We start from the raw sequence: 21,550 nt of genomic DNA on the forward strand, positions 1-21,550 counted from the left end.
GGAGAGAACCACTGGTCCTGGTGGCAGATAAGAAAGAAACTTTGTGTTGGACTAACCAATGGCCTATTTTATTAATGGCTTTGAATAAAAAAAGTGAAATGCTTCATTGTGTTTTCTCAGAAACGACTCAAAAGATTACAGAGTCCTACACAATTTGGAAACACAAAGTGGATGCTGAGTGACTAGAGGTCACTCCAGGTGTGGAAGTTTAGAAAGTCGGTCCTGGAGTAAATGGCACCATAGATTTGGCAGCAGATACAAAGGGATGATGCTCTGGAGAGTTGGTAGGGGACACTCTGCGATGGGCCAGTGGATAGATGAGGGTCCCACCTGGAGGTGGGATCTTTAATTCTATGGTTTATCTTCCACTGCTCATGCCTCTGTCTTCATAAATGGTGATTTCTATCTAAACAGTCCTCTCTCAGTGGGATCTGTCAGGAAGAGGCCTTGGGGAGCATATATCTTCTCATTCTGCTCTTGAATGCATTTGGACACTTTCTTCAGAACCTTCTCATAATGAGTTTCCATGTGTAAGAAGATGGCATATGCTGTTAAACAAGCCAAACAGCCTTTGAGATAGGATTGGCCCCCAAGTTTCTCTGCTTCTGCATAAAAGTTATTTAGAGTTCGAACTGTTTCTTCAAACTGCTGCCTATCAATCCAGTTCCCCAGCTCTCCCAAGAACTTGCTCTGGAACTGGCACGATGTGCCACTGCTTTAGTCTTGGCTGAATGAACACCTTCCTGGACACTGGCGCCTGATGCGGCCTCGGGGCGAGAGCAGGACGGGCACACCACCTCCTCTGCCTTCCAGCTGCAGTTGCTCAGCCTTCCATGAAGACCTTGATACCATAAGCCTATTAGTGATTCTAGAAATCCTCATGTTTTTTTTTTAATTTTGTTTAATTTTATTCAAATCAAAAGTATTTGACTATGGAAGTCTTTTAAATCACATTCTGTGACTTATGTCAATATTCTGTGAAAAACATTTTTTGAAATGTTATAGAGTATATAGAGATTATCAATAGTAATGAGCCATGTATGTGAATTTTTTTAATAATTCTTTTAAAGATTTTATTTATTTATTTGACAGAGAGACAGAGTAGAAGCAGGGGGAACGGGAGGCAGAGGGAGAAGCAGGCTTCCTCAAGAGCAGGGAGCCGGATGTTGGGCTCGATCCCAGGACCCTGGGATCATGACAGAAGCCAAAGGCAGTGTCTTAACGGACTGAGCCACCCAGGCGCCCAGAGCCATGCATGTAATTAATAAGCTTTCACTATGTGCCAGGATGATGGGTTGAATACTTTAAATAGATTCTCTTATACAATGAACACAACAGTTCTAGGAAGTAATTTATTGCTATTTCCATTTTCCAGGGGAAAAACCTAAGCCTATGAAAATTCAGATGACAGGCCCAAAGGCACACAGTTGTCAAAGAAAGTAAGCATACATTGTTTCCAAATGCTAAACTTGAAAGAGAAATTTATGTAGATTTCTTTATAATAGCAATATTTTGTTTGACTAATACTTTACATTGATTAGAAATCATTAGGGTCTGCTAAACCTGACACAGTATTCAAAAGCCACCAATAATGAGGTATTCTAGTTTAGTGCTCCTTCTAAAAACAAGAAAAATGACTCTAAAAATTGATTTGGAAGTATTACAGCAAACATTGCCAGCTAGAATATACAAGCTCGGAACTTACTACAAATATTTTAAGATGATAAACTCTTAAGGGTAGCTTAAATTACTGCAGAAATAAATATGACAAATACCATTTACTCATGCTTAACCTGTAAATCACATGGGCAAAAGATGACCTGATGTATAACTGTTACTCTTTTAAGTGGTTAAGCAAATATGTTGATACTTCCTTCATGATGTCTATTTTTTTTCTATTTCTTCTTTCCCACCATGTTCCTTGCAATCATCCTAGTTAACAATCTGTGTTTTATTTCTTTTCTTCTTTTTTTTTAAGATTTTGTTTATTTATTTGAGATAGAAGGAGCAAGAGAGAGAGCATGAACAGGGGGCAGAGGGAGAGGGAGAGGGAGAAGTAGACTTCCCGCTGGGCAGGGAGCCCAATGCAGGACTCAATCCCACAACCCTGAGATCATGACCTGAGCCAAAGGCAGAAGCTTAACAAACTGAGCCACCCAGATGCCCCACAACCTGTTTTAAATGACAATTATATATATATCTCATCTGCTGTCTTTTTTGTCTCCATTCCTCTCCACACTTGTTGCAGATTAAAGTTTTAAAAAGAATATGTCCTGAGCAGGTACCTTCTGTTGTAGCTATGTTCAAAATGGTCACATTATTTAGACCTATGGAACCCAAGGTTCATGCTAACTGACTCTTCGTGGCTGGGAGGTGGGGAGAGGGAAGATGATTTTAACTAATAGTTTATGACACATGGAAACATGAAGGGGACACCTGGGTGTCACAGTCAGTTAGACTACCGACTCTTGGTTTTGGCTCAGGTGGTGATCTCAGGGTCATGAGATTATAAGCCCACAGTGAGCTCTGGGCTTAGCGCGGAGTCGGCTTAAGTGTCTCTCCTCCCTCTCCCTCTGCCCCTCCCCACTCTGCTCTCCCTCTCTCTCTCTCTTTCTCTCAAATAAATAAAACAAATCTTTAAAAAAAAAAAAGAAAAGGAAAACATGGAGAATCTGAGAATAGATTCAAGGACACCTCACTCAGCCATGTGATCTTCCTTTTATGCCATATTTATTCTAACTTTAGGATTTAGCTATCCTACCTTGTCATCAATTACATTATAATACTTCTGGAAAAGCAAGGAAAATTGCCATAATAAATATACACAATGCATAAAATAAACAACTATAATGAATACCCATAATTATAAAATTGATATATACAAGTAATTAGTCTGAGTGAAAAAAATCTGTTACATATGAATGTATGATGATGCTACTTTCATTTGGTCACAGAGGAGCATATGTAGTGTCTCAAAAGAGATTTTAAGTAGTCATTTAAAAAAAGTTTTATACTTCATGTGAGGTATGGAGTGCTTTGAAATGGCTTCAAAGTAAATATTAGAATAATGTATATAAGAAATAGAATCATATCTCTAACTTGCCCTTCACTCTCATTCCATTTATAAATAAAACTTATGTTAATTATGCAGATAAGAGGAGAGGTCCCCAAATAAATCTTTCTGATGTGAAATATTTAACATTTTTTACATGCATCTTTGGAGTTAGTTCTTCATTAAAATAATTTATTTTAGGGCTCCTGGGTGACTCAGTCATTAAGCGTCTGCCTTCGGCTCAGGCCATGATCCCAGGGTCCTGGGATCAAGCCCCGCATTGGGCTCCCTGCTCCGCGGGAAGCCTGCTTCTCCCTCTTCCACTCCCCCTGCTTGTGTTCCTGCTCTCGCTATCTCTCTCTCTGTCAAATAAATACACAAAATCTTTAAAAAATAATAATTTATTTTAATGTATTATATTAAGTATCTTTCTATAATATCACAGTCATCAAAATAATTGTCAATTTACATTATAATGTTTTGAAAATTTTTTGCATAATAAAATTTATTCCTGGAGAGTATTTGAAGAATTAACTTAAAATAGAAAGATTTGTATGTTTTCATGCAGGAAAATGGTAACTAAAGATGTTCTGGGCATCTTAATATAAAAAGAAAAGGTAAAGGTTTTCTTATACCTTCAGGGGAGTATTCTGCAACTTGTACCGAAAATTACATATAATGCAATTTAAATTATTAATAAGTTGATATATTAACATAATGTTATATTAAAGTGACTTGTAGATGGAAAGGAAAACTATAATTCAAACTGTGATATTTATTTCAATCAGCATCTAACTAATAAAAATGTACGTAATGGGATAATAAGAAATGTCTGTTATTAATTAATATAATTATTTATATATCCTGTATGGATATCTAAATATGGATTAAAAATGACAACTTTCTTTCTTATGAAAATATGATCACAAAGCATAATGGAGATCGCTCCTTTCCCCTTTAAGCCTCAGTTAAATTACAAAATACGAACAAACAAAGCAAATCATTACCACCACTACCACAACAACGGAAAACAAACTTAAAGCAAGGCATGAATCTACAAAGACAACACAAAAGAAGAAAGAGACAAGTATGGAGAGAGAACAACATAATTATATAGATTAAAAAAAAAGTGAATTCATTTTCTTATCTCATGGAAAAGGCTGAAATTAATTGCTGCAAGAAGAAAACAAACAAACAAAATAAAAAAAAAAACCCAAACCCCCACATTTACCTCTGAAACTCTGGAAGGTTTACAAAATTAGAACAATCAGGAACATTAAAAGTTGGAATGGAATGGTGGAGGTTGAAATTATAATTACTTGTTGAAAGTCCTGTGTAGGTAGCCTTTAGAAACCCAGATCTTTTTCCTTCAAATACAAATTGCTATTAGAACACTTGTCTCCCATAAGAGAAGAATAGCGATTTATTTTTTTGAAGTTATTGCAGTAGAGGGACTCTGCCTTTGGAGACACAAAGCACATAGGGAAGTAGGAATGCTTTCCTGAGACCAATAAATGAAAGAAGCTCTATTATAATAAACTGTATGATTTCCACATGCTATCCTATTCTTAGTTCAGAACACAAGGTTAACGCTTAGCCCAACTTCTATTTACATCATAGGCTTGTACCTTATGGAGTTTACAGTGTGGTTGTAAGCCAAGTTAGAATTAACAAGTTTTGGCAAGGATATGGACCAAAAATGACTCTCATACATTAATGATCGAGTTTAAATTGTTGAAACTACTTTGAATAACTGGCAGTATGTATATCACATGACCCAGCAAAACTAGTCCTAGTATACCAACAAAAACATGTGCATCTGTGCACAAAAAGGCATTTACAAAAATATTTAGATAACAGCACTATTTGTATTAGCCCCTAAATGGAATCTACCTATACTCCAGTCATTGACTAAACAGATAAAATAATGATAGTATATTTATACATTACTATAGCAAGGAGAAGAAGCATACTAGAATTATATGCATGAGTACGAATGGAACTAATAAAGTGTTCAACAAAAGAAGCCAAACACAGAAAATGTAAATATTGTATGATCCTATTTATATAAAGATGAGGAGGATTTCAAGGGTCCTGGTAAAGTTCTATTTCTCAATCTGAGTATTGGCTACATTAAATTTGCTCTGTCTGTGAAAATATTGTGAACTGTACCATTTGATTTGCATATTTGCCTATTTTTTGTTATTCTTCATTACACTTTTGCTCTTTCTCTGTATATACATATATACACACATATGTACACATATATGATATTTATACACTCAATACTCATATATGTATGTATATATAAATATGCAGATTATCAGATATTTGAAGGTAGATTCTTAAATGAAATGGATGGAGAAAACAATACATCAAAACTGAGAATGAAAAGAAAACACAGAGGAAAAAGAACTAATAAGGGAGTAGAAGAATTTTCTTTGCCTAGAAATATAATTAATAACCTGTGAGAGAGGGACATCTGGGCAGCCCAGTTGGTTAAGAGTCTGCTTTTGGCTCAGGTCATGATCCCAGTGTCCTGGGATCCAGTCCTGCATCAGGCTCCTTGCTCAGCGGGAAGCTTGCTTCTCCCTCTGCCTGCCTCTCTCCCTGCTTGTGCTCTCTCTCTCTCTGAAAAATAAAATCTCAAAAAAATATATCCTGTGAGAGATGATAACATAAACTGAACAAAATCAATACAAGCACTGGAAGATAAAGTTAAGGAAATTCTCCGGAAAACAAAATAAAAAATCAAAAGATAAAAAGATGGAACATAGCAAAGGAATGTGTGTGTGTATATTCATATCTATTTTAGTAAGTGATTAGACTAAGAAGCTCAACATTCAAATAATACAAGTCCCAGCCAAAAAGACAATAAACATTGAGAGAAAAAAAAGATAAAATTACTAATATTAGAAATTTCCCAGGGGCGCCTGGGTGGCTCAGTCAGTTAAACGGCTGCCTTTGGCTCAGGTCATGTCCCAGGGTCCTGGGATCGAGCCCCACGTTGGGGTCCCTGCTCAGTGGAGTGTCTGCTTCTCCCTCTCCCTCTGCCTGCCTCTCTGCCTACTTGTACTCTCTCTCTATCTCTCTGTCAAATAAATAAATAAAATCCTAAAAAAAGAAAAAGAATTTTCCCAGAACTGAATGACAAAATATTTAAGTCTTTAATGCCTGGTAGAACAAACAGGAGTAAGCCTCAGGGCACTGGTTTACAGACCTAGAAGCTTCCAGAGAGTAACAAACAAATGGATATTAGCAAATGAGTAAAATACAGTCGAAGGGTAGAATAAAGTCCTTTTCGGATATGCAAGGTCTCTGGTAGCTGGAGATTTATGTACTCCTCAAAAATGACAAGTATATAATAAAAGAGGAACAAGAGAGATTGGGATCAAGCCATAAAAAAAGACATGAGGGTAATTCAGAAGATAATGACAGAGGAAAAGAGGAAAATAGCTGGAAGCTGGAATCTTCAAATAGATTGAAGGAGGAAGACTTGGGTTCTAATCTTACAGCTGCAAGGAAATGAATTCGGCCAGCACCCGTGGGAAGCTAAGAAGCGGACCCTTCCCTGGTCAAGCTTCAGAGGAGAACCCAGAACTGGTCAGTTCCTTCACTGTCACTGTGTGATACTCTAATCAGAGAACCCAGCTAAGCCATATCCAGATTCCTAATAGAACCTATGAGATAATAAATGTGTTTGATTTTAAGCTGCCAAGGCTGTGGTAATTTGTTATGCAATGTAGAAACTAGTATAATAAATATTTCATAGTACTTATTTCCAGGTAGAAAGTTGTTGGCCTGTTTCAATTTGCTCTTTATTTCTTCTCACAATATAATTCTCCTTCTTCTCCAGATTTAACCACACACTTGCAAGTCCTCCCCAAGCTCAATTCACATGAAGCATGTTTTCATACTTTGCCCCAAGGTGGGAGAAAGGACTACCATTACTACTGCAATAGGCTTTCTTAAAATAATATGCATAATCATATCAAATTGAACAATTTTATGATTTTTTTAACTTCAGGACATTTTATTTTATTTTATTTTTAAGATTTTATTTATTTGACACAGAGGGAAAGGGAACACAAGCAGGGGGAGTGGGAGAGGGAGAAGCAGGCTTCCCGCTGAGCAGGGACCCTGAGGTGGGGCTCGATCCCAGGACCCTAGGATCATGACATGAGCCGAAGGCAAATGCTTAACTACTGAGCCACCCAGGTGCCCCACTTCAGGACATTTTAAAGCCTATGATACACTAATATGTGTAGGGCTGTCTAAAACGGAGGTATATATTATTCAGTATTTTGTGAAATTATCTGATCAAGTAAGCCCCTCACCAAAAAAAAAAAAAAAAAAAAATCAACCAATCAGTAAACAATAAAAAAAGTAAGTCCCTCAAAACACCTGTGAACAGCTTTTGGGAAATTGTGCTGCTTAGAATAGTTTAGGAAATATGGGCCCAGGCTTTATGTTGGTCATTATATTAAAGCAAGTGATGAATGATGTGAAATATGAAATGATATTTATTTTTCTCCCATAGAGACATTATAAGTCATCCATGAATGAGAAAAATCAGACTTTTACTGAAATTTAACTATGAACCAGGCACTATGCTAGGCTAATAATGCACTCATTAGATCATTTCTTCTCCTCAATACAATATTGTAAGGAGATATTCACACTTTACCAGCTTTAGATATTGAGAATCAATGGGAATGAGAAGCTTGCACAAGGTCCACATCTACCAAGTTCAAGGCTTGGACTCAAACCCAACTGGTCTTGGATCCTAAATTTTTATCTTCTCACCACATAATTCCATTTCTAAGGACATGTACAAGTACATGTCATTTTGTTTGTAAATCAGAGCTGTTAATCAAGAAATTATATATTGAGTGCTTAGTCCCATTTGACAAATGAATATTGTTTCATTTATATAATTAAATGATTGTTAGAAATTTACTAAAATCCATCACATATTTCCAGTTAACGATCAGTATTCCCTTGATGCCTTCTGAGAAACAAGATCTCCCCTATTGAAAATCAATTTTTTTTTTTGCCTTTTGCATTGCTTCACTAGGTCTTTAGATGTCTATATATTAAAGTGTGATTCTGTATTTAAAAACTGACAAGTAAATATTAAGAGAACATTTTTTAAAAGCCAACCTGCCCTTCCTCAAACATAAACAGGTAGATAGAACAGACCCTCAAATGCTTGCTGGGTAATATCCCTATCAGCAGAGAAAACTCACCTTTCTCCTAGGGTAAATTTAGGAACTTTGCCTAAAGATACCCATCCCAAACTCAAAGATTTGGCAAAATCTGGGGTACAAGCTTTAAACTTCATATGAATTTTGAATTTTTATCCATGATAGTTTCAATGCAAAATGTTTAAAATTATTGCAAAAGCAAAACCCTGTTGCAATTAGTCTGTTGATTTTGAAAATTAGGATGACTTGAACAGATCTGAAAACATATCTCAACGTAAAGATCCCCTTAATCTCTCTTCTCTGTCTTCGGATTACCATATATGAGACATGAGACTCCCACAATTATATGGAAACAAAAAGCTAACATTTCCTCCCACTGCTCTATGAGCTGAGTCAAGATAAAGCTGTTTTAATCTTACTACCATTAAAAAAATTCAGGATACTGTAAATAAAATGTTTGAAAAACAAATGCGTTGTCTTTGGGAAAGATAGCTAACTAATTTCCTACCATGGAGTAAAAGAGCCTCTGATTGATTGATTAGTCTCTTTTCTTATCCCAGAAGAAAATGAGTACAAGGACTTTTTTTTTTTTCAGTGAGGGTGGATGAGTAATTATCTTTATTTTAGCACTACTTTTCATTCCATGGAAACGAATTAAGAGCTTTGGATGACTCATAGATCTCATGATAAACCCTTAGCCAACTATCAAACTTAATTTCAATTGCAAAGATCTATTAATGACTATTCATTTTATTCAAAGCTGTCTTATATTTGATGATTTGTGTTGCACTCTTGAAGAAATATCTTGTAAAGAAGATGAATTTGTAATTTATTCTTAATAAATAAACAATAATTTATATAACATATCTGAATTTTAAGCCTTATGTCTTAAAATCTTTTACTCTTCCTAAAAAAATTGAAGAACCTTTGGTCAAGACAGTATATTCATCCATGAATCTCCTTCAAATCCATATGAAACTAGAAAAATATGAAAAAGATAAAAAAACCTTATCTGGTTTCAAAAATAAAATCAAACATCCTTAGACCTTGTTCAAAGTAAAAATTTCAATGGACAAAGTTAAACAGGCATTGAAGACTATTTAAGGCAACAGAGAAGAGAAATCAGAATGTAGTCTGACCTCAATCGAATGAAACAAAGGCCTGGGGAGTTTCTAAAAGCTGACTGGATTGTGGGGTGGGTGCATTCTGAGCCATGTGTATTTCCTAATTGGCCTTACAAAAAGAAAAAGTAAACTCTTCTTTCTCTGGGACGGTAGGTAATTTTACAATTTAGAGCTAGGAGTTCATGGATGTAAACTCCTACCTTCCATCAGAGACTGGGAGATAAGGGACACTATCTTCCTAGATGATTACATTTCAAAGGGCTGGCTTGGCACTCCTTGAGAAAGCAAGCTTGGCTAGAGGCTTTTAAAAAATACTTACATTTCGGGGTACCTGGGTGGCTCAGTCATTAAGCGTCTGCTTTTGGCTCAGGTCATGATCCTAGGGTCCTGGGATCGAGCCCCACATCGGACTCCCTGCTCAGCGGGAAGCCTGCTTCTCTCTCTCCCACTCCCCCTGCTTGTGTTCCCTCTCTCACTGTGTCTCTCTCTGTCAAATAAATAAAATCTTTAAAACAAAAATTTACATTTCAGGGACGCCTGTGTGGCTCAGTCGTTAGGCATCTGCCTTCGCTCAGGTCATGATCCCGGGGTCCTGGGATCCAGCCCTGCGACGGGCTCCCTGCTCAGCGGGAAGCCTGCTCTCCCTCTCCCACTCCCCCTGCTTGTGTTCCCTCTCTCGCTGTCTCTCTCTCTGTCTCAAATAAATAAATAAAATCTTCAAAAAAATTTACATTTCAAAGGGGCAAATAAACAATTTACAATGACATGATTTCTAAAGTAAATGCCATAAGAAAAGGACTGAGTGGCCTCTATAGTTAGCTCATCTGGATTCTGTAAGGGCCTGGGTAAGAGGGAGATCAGGGACCTAGAGGCAGGAAGAAACCTGGTTTACTCTGAGAGAATCATTAAGACCTACTTGGTTAGTCTATAAAGGGAAAGTGATTGTTCTCAAATCCATGGGCCAAATGGGCCTAGAGTACAGTGACTATCATGTTTGGTTCCTGAAGGGAATGGAGCTACAAGTGATCTATGTATGGTATGAGTCTGAGCCAGTGTCACTGCTTTGTACCAGGGCTGTATGTAGTTTATCTCCCCTTCATATGATCTGAAAAAAAACTAAAGTGTAGTCAGTCTTTGGTTATCACTATTTATGGGTCTAGGAAGGATTAAGACACAGGGGTAGAATTAAAACCAGGAAATAAAGAGAGACATTTGCAGTTCTCCAACTAGATCTGCAATCTTTCCAAGACCACCTTTGGGTAGGAATCTTGATTGACCACTATAAGAACATACTTGGAATAGTGGGTAATGGACTAGTAAGATACAATAGCAACAAACCAAAAAACAAATAAAATGTCCACTGGACATTAGAGGAAAATGACAAGAAAAAAGAAATCCAATTCATAGTGTATTAGATAATATAATAAGAGTAATAAAAGACCAATGAAGTTAAACAGAGCTCCCAAAACACACCTGCAAATAAACCAGGGAATTGGGATTGAAGTTTTTCTAAAGGCGGGGCGCCTGGGTGGGGTGGCTCAGTTGGTTGAGCAACTGACTCTCGGTTTTAGCTCAGGTCTTGATCTCATGGGTCATGGGATCAAGTCCCACCTCAGGCTCCACACTCAGTGGGGAGACTGCTTGGGATTCTCTCCCTCTACCCCTCCCCCCACTTGTGCTCACACTCTCTCCCTCTCAAATAAATAAATCTTTTAAAAAAATTAAAAGAAAAAAAAGAAGTTACTTTAGAGGAATCTCAGTTTAGAAATTTAAATAAGGTAGTTGAGGGACCTCAGAGAGAATGTAGCATTTGAGCGAGGATATGAAGAAGGTTGAGAAGCCAGTCTTACAGGTATCTGGGAGTGGGGTGGGGAGAAGCAAGAAGCCGAAGAAATAATGAGTTCAAGGACTGAAGGAACCACAAGGAGGCCATTGTGGAGATTATAAAACGATGAGATCAGGGAAGTAATAAGAGACCAGTTTGTAAATGGCTTGTGAGGATTTTGACGTATGAAAAGTTTTGAACAGAGGAGTTTTATGATCTGACTTAAACATTTTAAAGGGGTCATTCTGTCTGCTATATTTAGACTACATGGAAGGCAAGCAAGTACAAGATGGGATTGGGGTGGAAGATCAACTTTATTAATTCAGGTGAACAGTGATAGTGACTTGAACCAGAGTATTGCTTGTAATGTGTGACAATGGTTTCATATAATATAAAGGAATGAATAACTATAATATTTCATTAATTGTTATATGTTTTCAAATTCCACTATAGGAACCAAACTGAATCAGCATCCCCACTATTTTCTATAATGAAGAGAAGTAAATCTCTTGGAGATGTAGATATTTTATTATTAAAGTATCCAATAATTCCTTTTCATTGTATAACTAAATTTTCTTCTTCATTTGTTAAAAGATTTTTTAAAGATGAAATGGTGACTTATAGAAAGGTAAAATGAACATGTTTTAAAAGATAGTAAATCTTTATTAATGAGGAAACAAGATGTTTCAACAAGCTCAAAGGAGAAGAAACAAAAACTAATATGTAGTAAAGAAATGCTGAAATAATTCATTTTTTCCCTTTTCTAAACTTTTTATTTAAATTCTACTTAGTTAACATATAGTGTAATATTGTCTTACATTAGAATTTAGTGATTCCTCACTTACATATAACATCCAGTACTCATCACAACAAGTGCCCTCCTCAACCCACTTTTCCATAGAAGACATCCAGATGGCTAACAGACACATGAAAAGATGCTTAACATCACTCATCATCAGGGAAATGCAAATGAAATAATTTATACAATGAACACCAAACTGACTTATTTTTACAGAGGCTGGAGTCTATTAGAATTTCACCAAACCAGTTTTATTTGCACATCTACAGAAAATAGTTATGCAGTTATTATTTACAATTTAGAGAATTATAAATTAGTAAATTAGCTTAAAGGCAATGAAAGGTTGGTGTCAGACAACCTGGAACTGGAATGCTCTAAAAATTGCGTATACAGTTTTTCACTGAAGACATCTAGTAATTTTCTTTCATTCCAAATCTCATTACAATTCTAGAAAATGATACCATATTATAAAATTTAAAATATAATTTAAAATTATATTTAAGAAATTAAAAAAATTAAAGCAATTCATAAAATCATGATTAGATATAGTAATTCATAGAACCAGGTTTAAGATAAAAAATATAACGCCCGAACAATCAAATACTGGATCAGTAATAGAAGGACACATCTCTACGAACGATACCTTTCCCAACTATGCTAATACTCTGTTCATCCCCTGTAAATAATCAGAACTCTTTACGGAGATTTATAGGTGTGGTAAAAAGGAATCACCTTAGACTTCAGATTATGATACTGTTTTTATTGGCTTCAAAGAATTATTCTTGGCTTTCTTTGCCAAATACGTGTTTAATATGTCATAAGGCAGTAAGATGGATTTTGCAGAATAAACACACCAAGTGGAAGTCAAGGTATTCTTTTAATGTATGTATCAGTAGTTAAAGTCTTACACTGTGGTTCTCTGCCGTTTGAATTATTTCTTAATTATATCTTCAATGGTTTTGTAAAAAGAAAATTACTCCCTCTGTCCCTTAAAAAATACCTTTCTTTTTCTTTAAGTATGATTATGTTTTTTTTCTGGTTTCCTGCAAAATAAAGGTAAAACTTATTCTCAATCTATGAGGGCTCTTTATTATAAAATCCTAGATTATCTACTCTCATTTCCTACTTCCTTACTCACTTCTATATCACCCAAATATCTTCTTTCCTTATGTTTTCCTCCCAAACTATGGTACTTTTATGTGATAGACAATTTTTATGACCTATCAAAAAATATTAACTTAAATGGCTTCTGAAAAAATTTTTCTTTGGAGAATGTACCACCTTTTTTTCTATTTTGACTTTTCTTTTGAAGACAAAGTCTTTATCTTTTTCAAAGTAGTGGTAAAGATATTCAGGCATCGGATAAGGGTTTCAACAGAAGTTAAGAAATAAAACTTAGAGGTTTAGTACAGTCACTGACATTATGTGATTCCTGAATCGGGGGTGTGGGGGAAATATGTAGCAACAAAATAAAACTTGGATTTATAGAATCACAAAGCAATGTGAATTCAGATTACTTACCAGTCAAGTGATCTCTCTGTCTGCCTGGATTTAGTAATCATCATTCATAAAATGATATAACTGGACATTGTGTGAACAGTAAAGAGACATAATTGCTAATTGCTTTAATTCATACTGCTTGGATAATTCTGGTCAAGAGACTCTTGCTGCCAACAAAATATCCTGGACCATCATTGTTTAGTTTTAGATATTTTAAAGTTTTCTTTATAAAGGGTCAAGGATTATTTGTTTATGACTTCCATTCATTGGATGATATTTCTGTGGCATCATACAAAATGAGTCTCTTACATTGGTGAAATGTATCCCTTTAAGGAGAAAGGAGGGGGCGGAATCGGAAGGGGAGACCAATCGGGAGAGATTATGGACTCTGAGAAACAAACTGAGGGTTCTAGATGGGAGGGGGGTGAGGGGATGGGTTAGCCTGGTGATGGGTATTAAAGAGGGCACGTTCTGCATGGAGCACTGGGTGTTATACGCAAACAATGAATCATGGAACACTACATCAAAAACTAAAGATGTAATGTATGGTGATTAACATAACATAATAATAAAAAAAATGGAGAACTAAACTAAAATCCAGAGGAATTATGAGCAGCTCCAAAAACCTAGGATAGATGGTGATGATATGAAATGGAGTGTACAATAAATGTACCCAGCTGCACATAGGTTATCTGAATAGTCTCTATATTACAAATATGTGTGTGTGTGTGTGTGTGTGTGTGTATAGATGTATCGCATAGGTGATGTTATATGTCAGATTCTCTGTTTATAGTGCATATAATAAATCTGAAGTTACCTACAAGTAGTACAAAACCCAACTAGCTGAATAATCCAAATAGTTATTTCAGTTTTTCCTTTCAATTCTGTTTGATTATAAAATCATATTTTTTCATAAACTTCTGATCTAAATCTAAATTCCTCAAATCTGTTTATTTTTTACAAACAAGTAATATCTTACTTATTGGAAATAAAGATAATTCACTGGAAAAAAATCAAATATATCTTGTACCTTGTACATTCATAATATAAACATGAAAATTCCCTTGCTTTCTATGATTTGAAATATTTCACAATGCCACGAATAACTATTTGTAAGTAACTGTTCCCCCAAAATACAACAACAACAAAATTGTACTCACATTCATATAATTTATACTTGGGAGAATTTCATCTCAAGTCATAAGATTTTATGGTCCAAATAAATAATGAAGGATATGAAGATGAATGTTAAGGAAATCAATGATTTTTATATGAGGAAATTAAACTCAGAAGTTTGGTGTCTTGAGGAAAGGTGGGAAGAAAGTCACATATTAATTACAGTGGAAGGCACCTGAAAAATGCTTCTTTTCTGAAACATGTGCCAGTGCAATATTCAAAGATGAGGCTCTGTTCACTGCTGTGTGCTGGGCAGCCTGCACATGGCTCTGTTAGCACCTGGGAACTGAAGGGACCATTGAGATGGATGAGGAGAGAATCCAGTGGTTGAATACAAATGGCTCATGTGCTGGAAGCAAAAATCACAATCTAAGCTGCTGAAAGGAAATGAAGTAATTCATTTTTAAAATCCTCATTACATTTGCTTATTTCTCAAATTCTCTGACTTTGTTAAACAGGTGTATAAAATGTGGACATAAAGGAGGAGAAAACAGAAAGATTCCACACTCAAAGCTCTGTTATAAACAGAAATGAATGAAATGATGTGTGTGTGTGTTTCAGTATTTAATACGTCCTCCTAAAGAATTCAAACTGCCCTACCCATTCATACTAAACACATATTTGAGGGAAGAAGATGCTTCCTTCTAATTGTTTTGAGAGCACAGGGGGACTCTAATCTTTACTGTCCTGCATACACATTTATACATTTTAGAACGCTAAGAGCTTCTAAGAGTAGCTTTACCAAGTAAAAATTAAAGTAGGAGATAGTAACTAAATGAATGCTCAATCTACCTTGATATTACACATTTTAATTGTACAAGATTTGGATGAAAGAACAGAATAGCAATAGTTGAAGGCTGTTTTGTGTCTGCACTTAGTTCCAAATTTTATGTAAACATGCTTTTAGAAGTACCTCGCAAGTATGTCCATCCCCCTCAATGTGCATACACAGACACATTGCTGCATTGCAGCTAGAGTGTGGTATTCTATATTCTGGGTAGTAGGTATGAAATGATTTGTAGAGGGAGGATAGCTCTAGGTTTTTATTTGTTGCATCTGTTACATTATTTTTGTCATAATGCATTTTCCCCCACAATTCTTCTTAATAATAGCAAGTTCATATATTTAGGGGGAGAGAGAACTACTTTCCAATTATATTACTCACTCATTGCTCATTCATTAGCTAGCATTATCCTGTGAAACAAATTGTTCTTTCAAGAATTGGAGACAAAAGTTCATCCTTTTCAAGTGTAAATATTAAATTCCTTCCTTTTATTTATTTATTTTTAAAATTTTATTTATTTGACAGAGAGAGAGAGACAGCGAGAGAGGGAACACAAGCAGGGGGACTGGGAGATGGAGAAGCAGGTTTCCCATGGAGCAGGGAGCCCGATGCAGGGCTGATGCAGGGCTCGATCCCAAATGACCTGAGTTGAAGGCAGACGCTTAATGCTTGAGCCACCCAGCACCCCAAATTCCTTCCTTTTAATTATCCTTTTTTTTTTCAGGGTAAAGGGTTGGCATAGCAATCAATGCAAATAGTGGCAGATGAGCTTGCTTCTTCTTTCTTCCCTCCTCCCTCCCTCTAATTTTTCCTTCCTTCTCCCTCCCTTTCTTTTTTTCTTTCATTGTTTCTTTCCCTCTCACTTTCTATTTGTGTATTACTATGCATTCATGGATTTTTTAAATTCAGTATTTTACATTAAATGTATGTCATTTCTCTTTTTGTTAGTCATATTGTCATAAAGAACTTTTAGAACTCAACAACAAAAATAGAAGAAATCCAATCAAATCATGGACAAAGGGCTTGAGTAAATAATTTCCCCAAATAATATATGCAAATGACCAAAAAGCATGTGAAGACATATTAACAGCATTAGTAATTAAGGAAATAAAAACAAACAAAAAAATTCAATGAAGTACCATATCCCACCAACTAGGATGGCTATAATAAAAATTATATTTATTATAAAAAGTGTTAGTAAAAAAAATGGAGAAATCTAAACCCACACACATTGCTTGTGAGAATGTAAAATGGTTCAGATATGGAAAATAGTATGGCAGTTTTTCAAAAAGTTAAATATGAAATCATATTATCCTGCAGTTACCTTCCTAGCTCTATACCCAGAAGAAATGAAGACAGATATTTAAACAAGTACTTGCACTTACATGTTCATAGCAGCACTATTCACATTAGCCAATAAGTGGAAAAAACCCAAATGTACATCATCAGATAAATGAATAAACACATTTTGGATATATTTGGGGAAAATTCCACATGCAATGCAATATTATTAAAACACAAAAGGATGAAGTCCTGACGTATACTATAACATAGATGAATCTCCAAACATACTGAGGGAAAGACGCCAGCCACTATTTTTCCCTTTAGTTCTCTGAATTTTTGCTGCATATATTCGGAAGCTCTACAGTTAGGGGCCATATCCATTTACGACTGTGAGGCTTTCTAGATGAACTGATTATTTTGTCAATATGTAAGTTTTTATATCTGGCAATTTTCTTTGCTCCTACATCTACTTTGTCTAATTTGTAACCACTGTAGCTTTCTTTGATTAGTGCTGGTATTTTTTTTTTCATTTTTTTCAATTAAACCTATTTATGTAATTCCATTTGAAGTGAATTGCTAGGAGACAAAATTGTAAGGCAGTGTTTTGTTTTTGTTTTGTTTGCTTGTTTTCATATATGTGACAATCCTTGTCTTTTAATTAATGTTTATGCCTATACATTTATTTATTTACATGTTTGGATTTAGATCTACAATTTTATTATTTGTCTTTTGTTTTTTTCCTCTTTGTGTGTGTGTGTGTGTGTGTGTGTGTGTGTGTGTGTTTCTATATTTACTTTTCCTGCTTCCTTTTGGGCTATTGGCCATCTTTTAGTATTCCATTTTAATTTTTCCATTTTATTACATCATTTTTTTTAAGGTTTTACTTATTTATTTGACAGAGAGAGACACAGCAAGAGAGGGAACACAAGCAGGGGGAGTGGGAGGGGGAGAAGCGTGCTTCCCGCGGAGCAGGGAGCCCGATGCGGGGCTCAATCCCAAGACCCTGGGATCATGACCTGAGCCAAAGGCAGACGCTCAATGACTGAGCCACCTAGGCGCCCTTTATTACATCTTTTTATGTATTTTTTATTCCACTTAAAGTGGAATTTAGAAACCTTACTACTATATAGATCCCTTTAATCTCTCTTTTTTATATTGTAGTTGCCTTATACATTATAGCTACCTACATTAAAAACCACATCAGTTATCAGATTTGATTGGAGCAAACAAATACAATTTTAAGAAGTCTAGAATAGAATATCTCTCATATATACCCATCTGGATAGTTACCATTTCTGTTGATCTTCCTTTAGTTTCATGTTTCATGATGCTTCCTTCTGGTATCATTTAACTACTTTCTTTCTTTCTTTCTTTCTTTCTTTCTTTCTTTCTTTCTTTCTTTCTTTCTTTTTTTTTTTTTTTTTTTTTTTTTAGATTTTTATTTATTTATTTGACAGAGAGCGAGAGAGGGAACACAAGGAGGGGTAGTGGGAGAGAGAGAAGCAGGCTTCCCGCGGAGCAGGGAGCCCAATGGGAAACTGGATCCCAGGACTATGGGATCATGACCTGAGCCGAAGGCAGATGCTTAACTGACTGAGCCACCCAGGTGCCCTAACCACTTTCTGAACAACTTCCTGTAGCGATTCTTTCAGACCTCTTTAGAGGTACAAATTATTTTAGTTTACTTTTATCTGAAAATGTCTTTATTTCATCTTCTTTTCCAAATGTTTCCACTGGATATATAATTCTGCATAAATGATTTTTTCTGTACATTAACGATTTTTCTTTCTTTATTTTTTTAAAGATTTTATTTATTTATTTGACAGAGAGAGAGAGACAGCGAGAGCAGGAACACAAGCAGGGGGAGTGGGAGAGGGAGAGGCAGGCTTCCCGCGGAGCAGGGAGCCTGATGTGGGACTCCACCCCAGGACCCTGGGATCATGACCTGAGCCAAAGGCAGATGCTTAACGACTGAGCCACCCAGGCGCCCCATTAACGATTTTTCTACCTTCTTGTGACCTGCATGAATTCTGATGAAATATCTAGTCGTTTTGATCATTATTCTCCTATAAATAATGCTTTGATTTCCTCTATTTAATTTTTAAAGTTTATTTATTTATTTGAGAGAGAGAGTGAGCGAGTGTGCGCACACTAGGTGGGGCCAGGAGAAGGGCCAGAAGGAGAGGGAGAAGCCGACTCCCCACTGAGCAGGAAACCAGAGGCAGGGCTTGATCCCAGGACCCCAGGATTACGCCCTGAGTCAAAGGCAGCCACTTAACCGACTGAGCCACCCAGGCACCCTTCCTTTGGTTGTTTCAAGGTTATTTTTCTTCTATTCAAACTCTTTGACTGTAATGTGACTGGGCATTTTTGTTCTTGTGGTTGTTTTTAGTTTATCTTGTTTCAATTATTTTTTGTGTTCCTTGAATCTGTTGTATGTTTTCCCAAAACTTAGGAAAATTTCAGGCATTATTTCTTTAAATATTGTTAGAGGCTTTCTCCTCTCCTTGGAATATATTGACATGCATATTAATTATTTTGTTATATTTCCAGAGATCCCTGAGTATCTGCTTATTTTTTTTCTAATCTTTTTAAAAACTTCTTTTGCCCAGATTAGATAATTTCTATTGTTCTATCTTCATGTTCTTTTCTTTTTCATCTCCAGAGGACTATTGAACCTGTCCTTTGCAATTTTTTGTTGTGGTGGTGGTTGTTATTGTATTTCTTTATTTCTGTATATATTATTTTTCCTGGCTAAGTCTTTAAGTTTGTTTCAAGAGTGTTCACAATGGCTTATTGGAACATTCCTTTAAGAGAAGCTTTAAAATCTTCACCAGTTAATTCCAACAGTTTTTTTATTTTGGCACTTTTCTCTCTTGATGTCTTGTTCCATGCCAGTTGAAAGTTTCCTAGATTTTATATGCTAAATAATTTTGGATAGTGTACTGTACATTTTGGATATTGTTCTATGAAATCTTTGATCCTGTTTAAATCATATGGAGAATGATAATACTTTTTCTTTAATCATGCAATTGACCTGATTAGCTTCAGGCTGCAAATTTCAACCTGACTACTATAAACCATAGGTCCAACGTTAGTTTAGTTTTGAAAGACTTTGCAATGCCATTTAGATCTGTCCCTGGCGTGTAGTTCCCAATGACTCTGAGACCTGAGCAGTAGCCTCTTTCAGTTTAGTTCTCAAAATCCTTAGCTTGCTAGTTAGTGTCAGATTTGTGCATACATATATTCCCTTTGTTTCTGCAGATAGCCAGAAAGCTGAAGCTTTAATAATCCCACTCGGTCGCACACTTCTACAGCATCCCCTGCATTCAAGATCACACCAGGATACAGAGAGGGGGGAAAAAAATCAAGGGATTTGCCCCAAACTCATGGAATCAGAGCACCATTTATTAGAATTTCTCTTCTTCAGTGTTTTTGGCTCCTGTAGATTTTCATTACATTGACATTCTGGCAACATTGCCAAGAGATTTTTTGGTGGTTGGGGCATGAGAATGAGAGAGAAGGGGGAAAAAAAAGGGTGGAAATAGTTCTGACTGTCTCTACTATTTAGCCAGAACTAGTAGGGTTCTCCTGGATTATTCTCTATCCACACTCATGCCTCCTTTGGGATTGTTTTTGCATTCTAGCTAGAGATTTTTTTTTTTTCCCAGTAGGGGAAAAATGGTAAAGTTACTGCTGGTTTATGTGGCATTTAGAATTCTGGTCTTTTTCTCCAAAATGCCTGCTATTTTTTTTCAAAGTCCTCAAACTGATGATCCATGCATTTTGTCCAGATTTTATAGTCTCCTTTAGTAGGAAAGACAAAGTAGAGTGTGCTTGTTTTATCTTACCCTAGCCAAGAGCAAATAATTTAGATCTTTATTCTTTTTTTCTATTAATAGTGACTGTGATATTCTGATTCATGATAGTGAAAGTTTTTTTTATATATGCATTTTACTGATCATATTATTCATCTAATTAGTAACCAGTACACACAAATATTTTACAGTATTCTTAGCTATTTCATGGCTATCTGAATAAACTGTTAGATTACTTCTGATGTGTTTTCCTTGTTTTTTATTGAATTTTGGATATATAGATGTCCATTTCTTTCTCTTTAAGTCACTTGGTGAGTCATAAAGCATGTCATTTTCCTGTTATTTCTATCATTCAGTTTTTGTGAATTTCCTAATTAATAATTGATTATCACAATATCAAGATAAAGAGTATCTTACTGGAATTTTTTTTTAGTAGAACTGTTCATGTTTTTTGTTCTTTCTCAAAGAAGTTTTGGTAATTCCTTTTTTATTTCTTAGGAAATAGTTTCATGTAAGTTTTCAAGTTTAATGATATACATTCATAATAATATCTCATTAGCTTTTAAATCTGGGTTAATAATTAGAAGAGTCACTTACGATTGCATTGCACAAATGCAGTGTCCAGTTCTGTTCTACATATTTCACAAATAATAGCACAGTAATTTTCATGATTAAAGAGTAGATAAAGGGGCGCCTGGGTGACTCATTCATTAAGTGTCTGCCTTTGGCGCAGGTCATGATCCCAGGGTCCTGGGATCGAGCTCCACATTGGGCTCCCTGCTCAGCAGGAAGCCCACTTCTCCCTCTCCCACTCCCCCTGCTTGTGTTCCCTCTCTCGCTGTGTCTCTCTGTCAAATAAATAAATAAAATCTTTAAAAAAAATAAAGAGTAAATAAAAATTATTGTGGGTTTTGTAACAAAAAAAGAGTAATACTCCATAAAATAATACTATTGATATGATTCTCCCAATTTTAGAGTGGA

General features: G+C 35.7%; 1 pseudogene; it reads right to left on the reverse strand.

Moving 5' to 3' along the window:
• Positions 1–252: 252 nt before the first annotated feature.
• Positions 253–8,396, reverse strand: LOC112837793 (golgin subfamily A member 7 pseudogene; annotated as a pseudogene).
• Positions 8,397–21,550: the final 13,154 nt, after the last annotated feature.

This window comes from Callorhinus ursinus, unplaced genomic scaffold, assembly GCF_003265705.2.
Source record: "Callorhinus ursinus isolate GAN/ISIS: 27379988/994484 unplaced genomic scaffold, GSC_fseal_2.0 scaffold22, whole genome shotgun sequence".
NCBI lineage: Eukaryota > Metazoa > Chordata > Mammalia > Carnivora > Otariidae > Callorhinus > Callorhinus ursinus.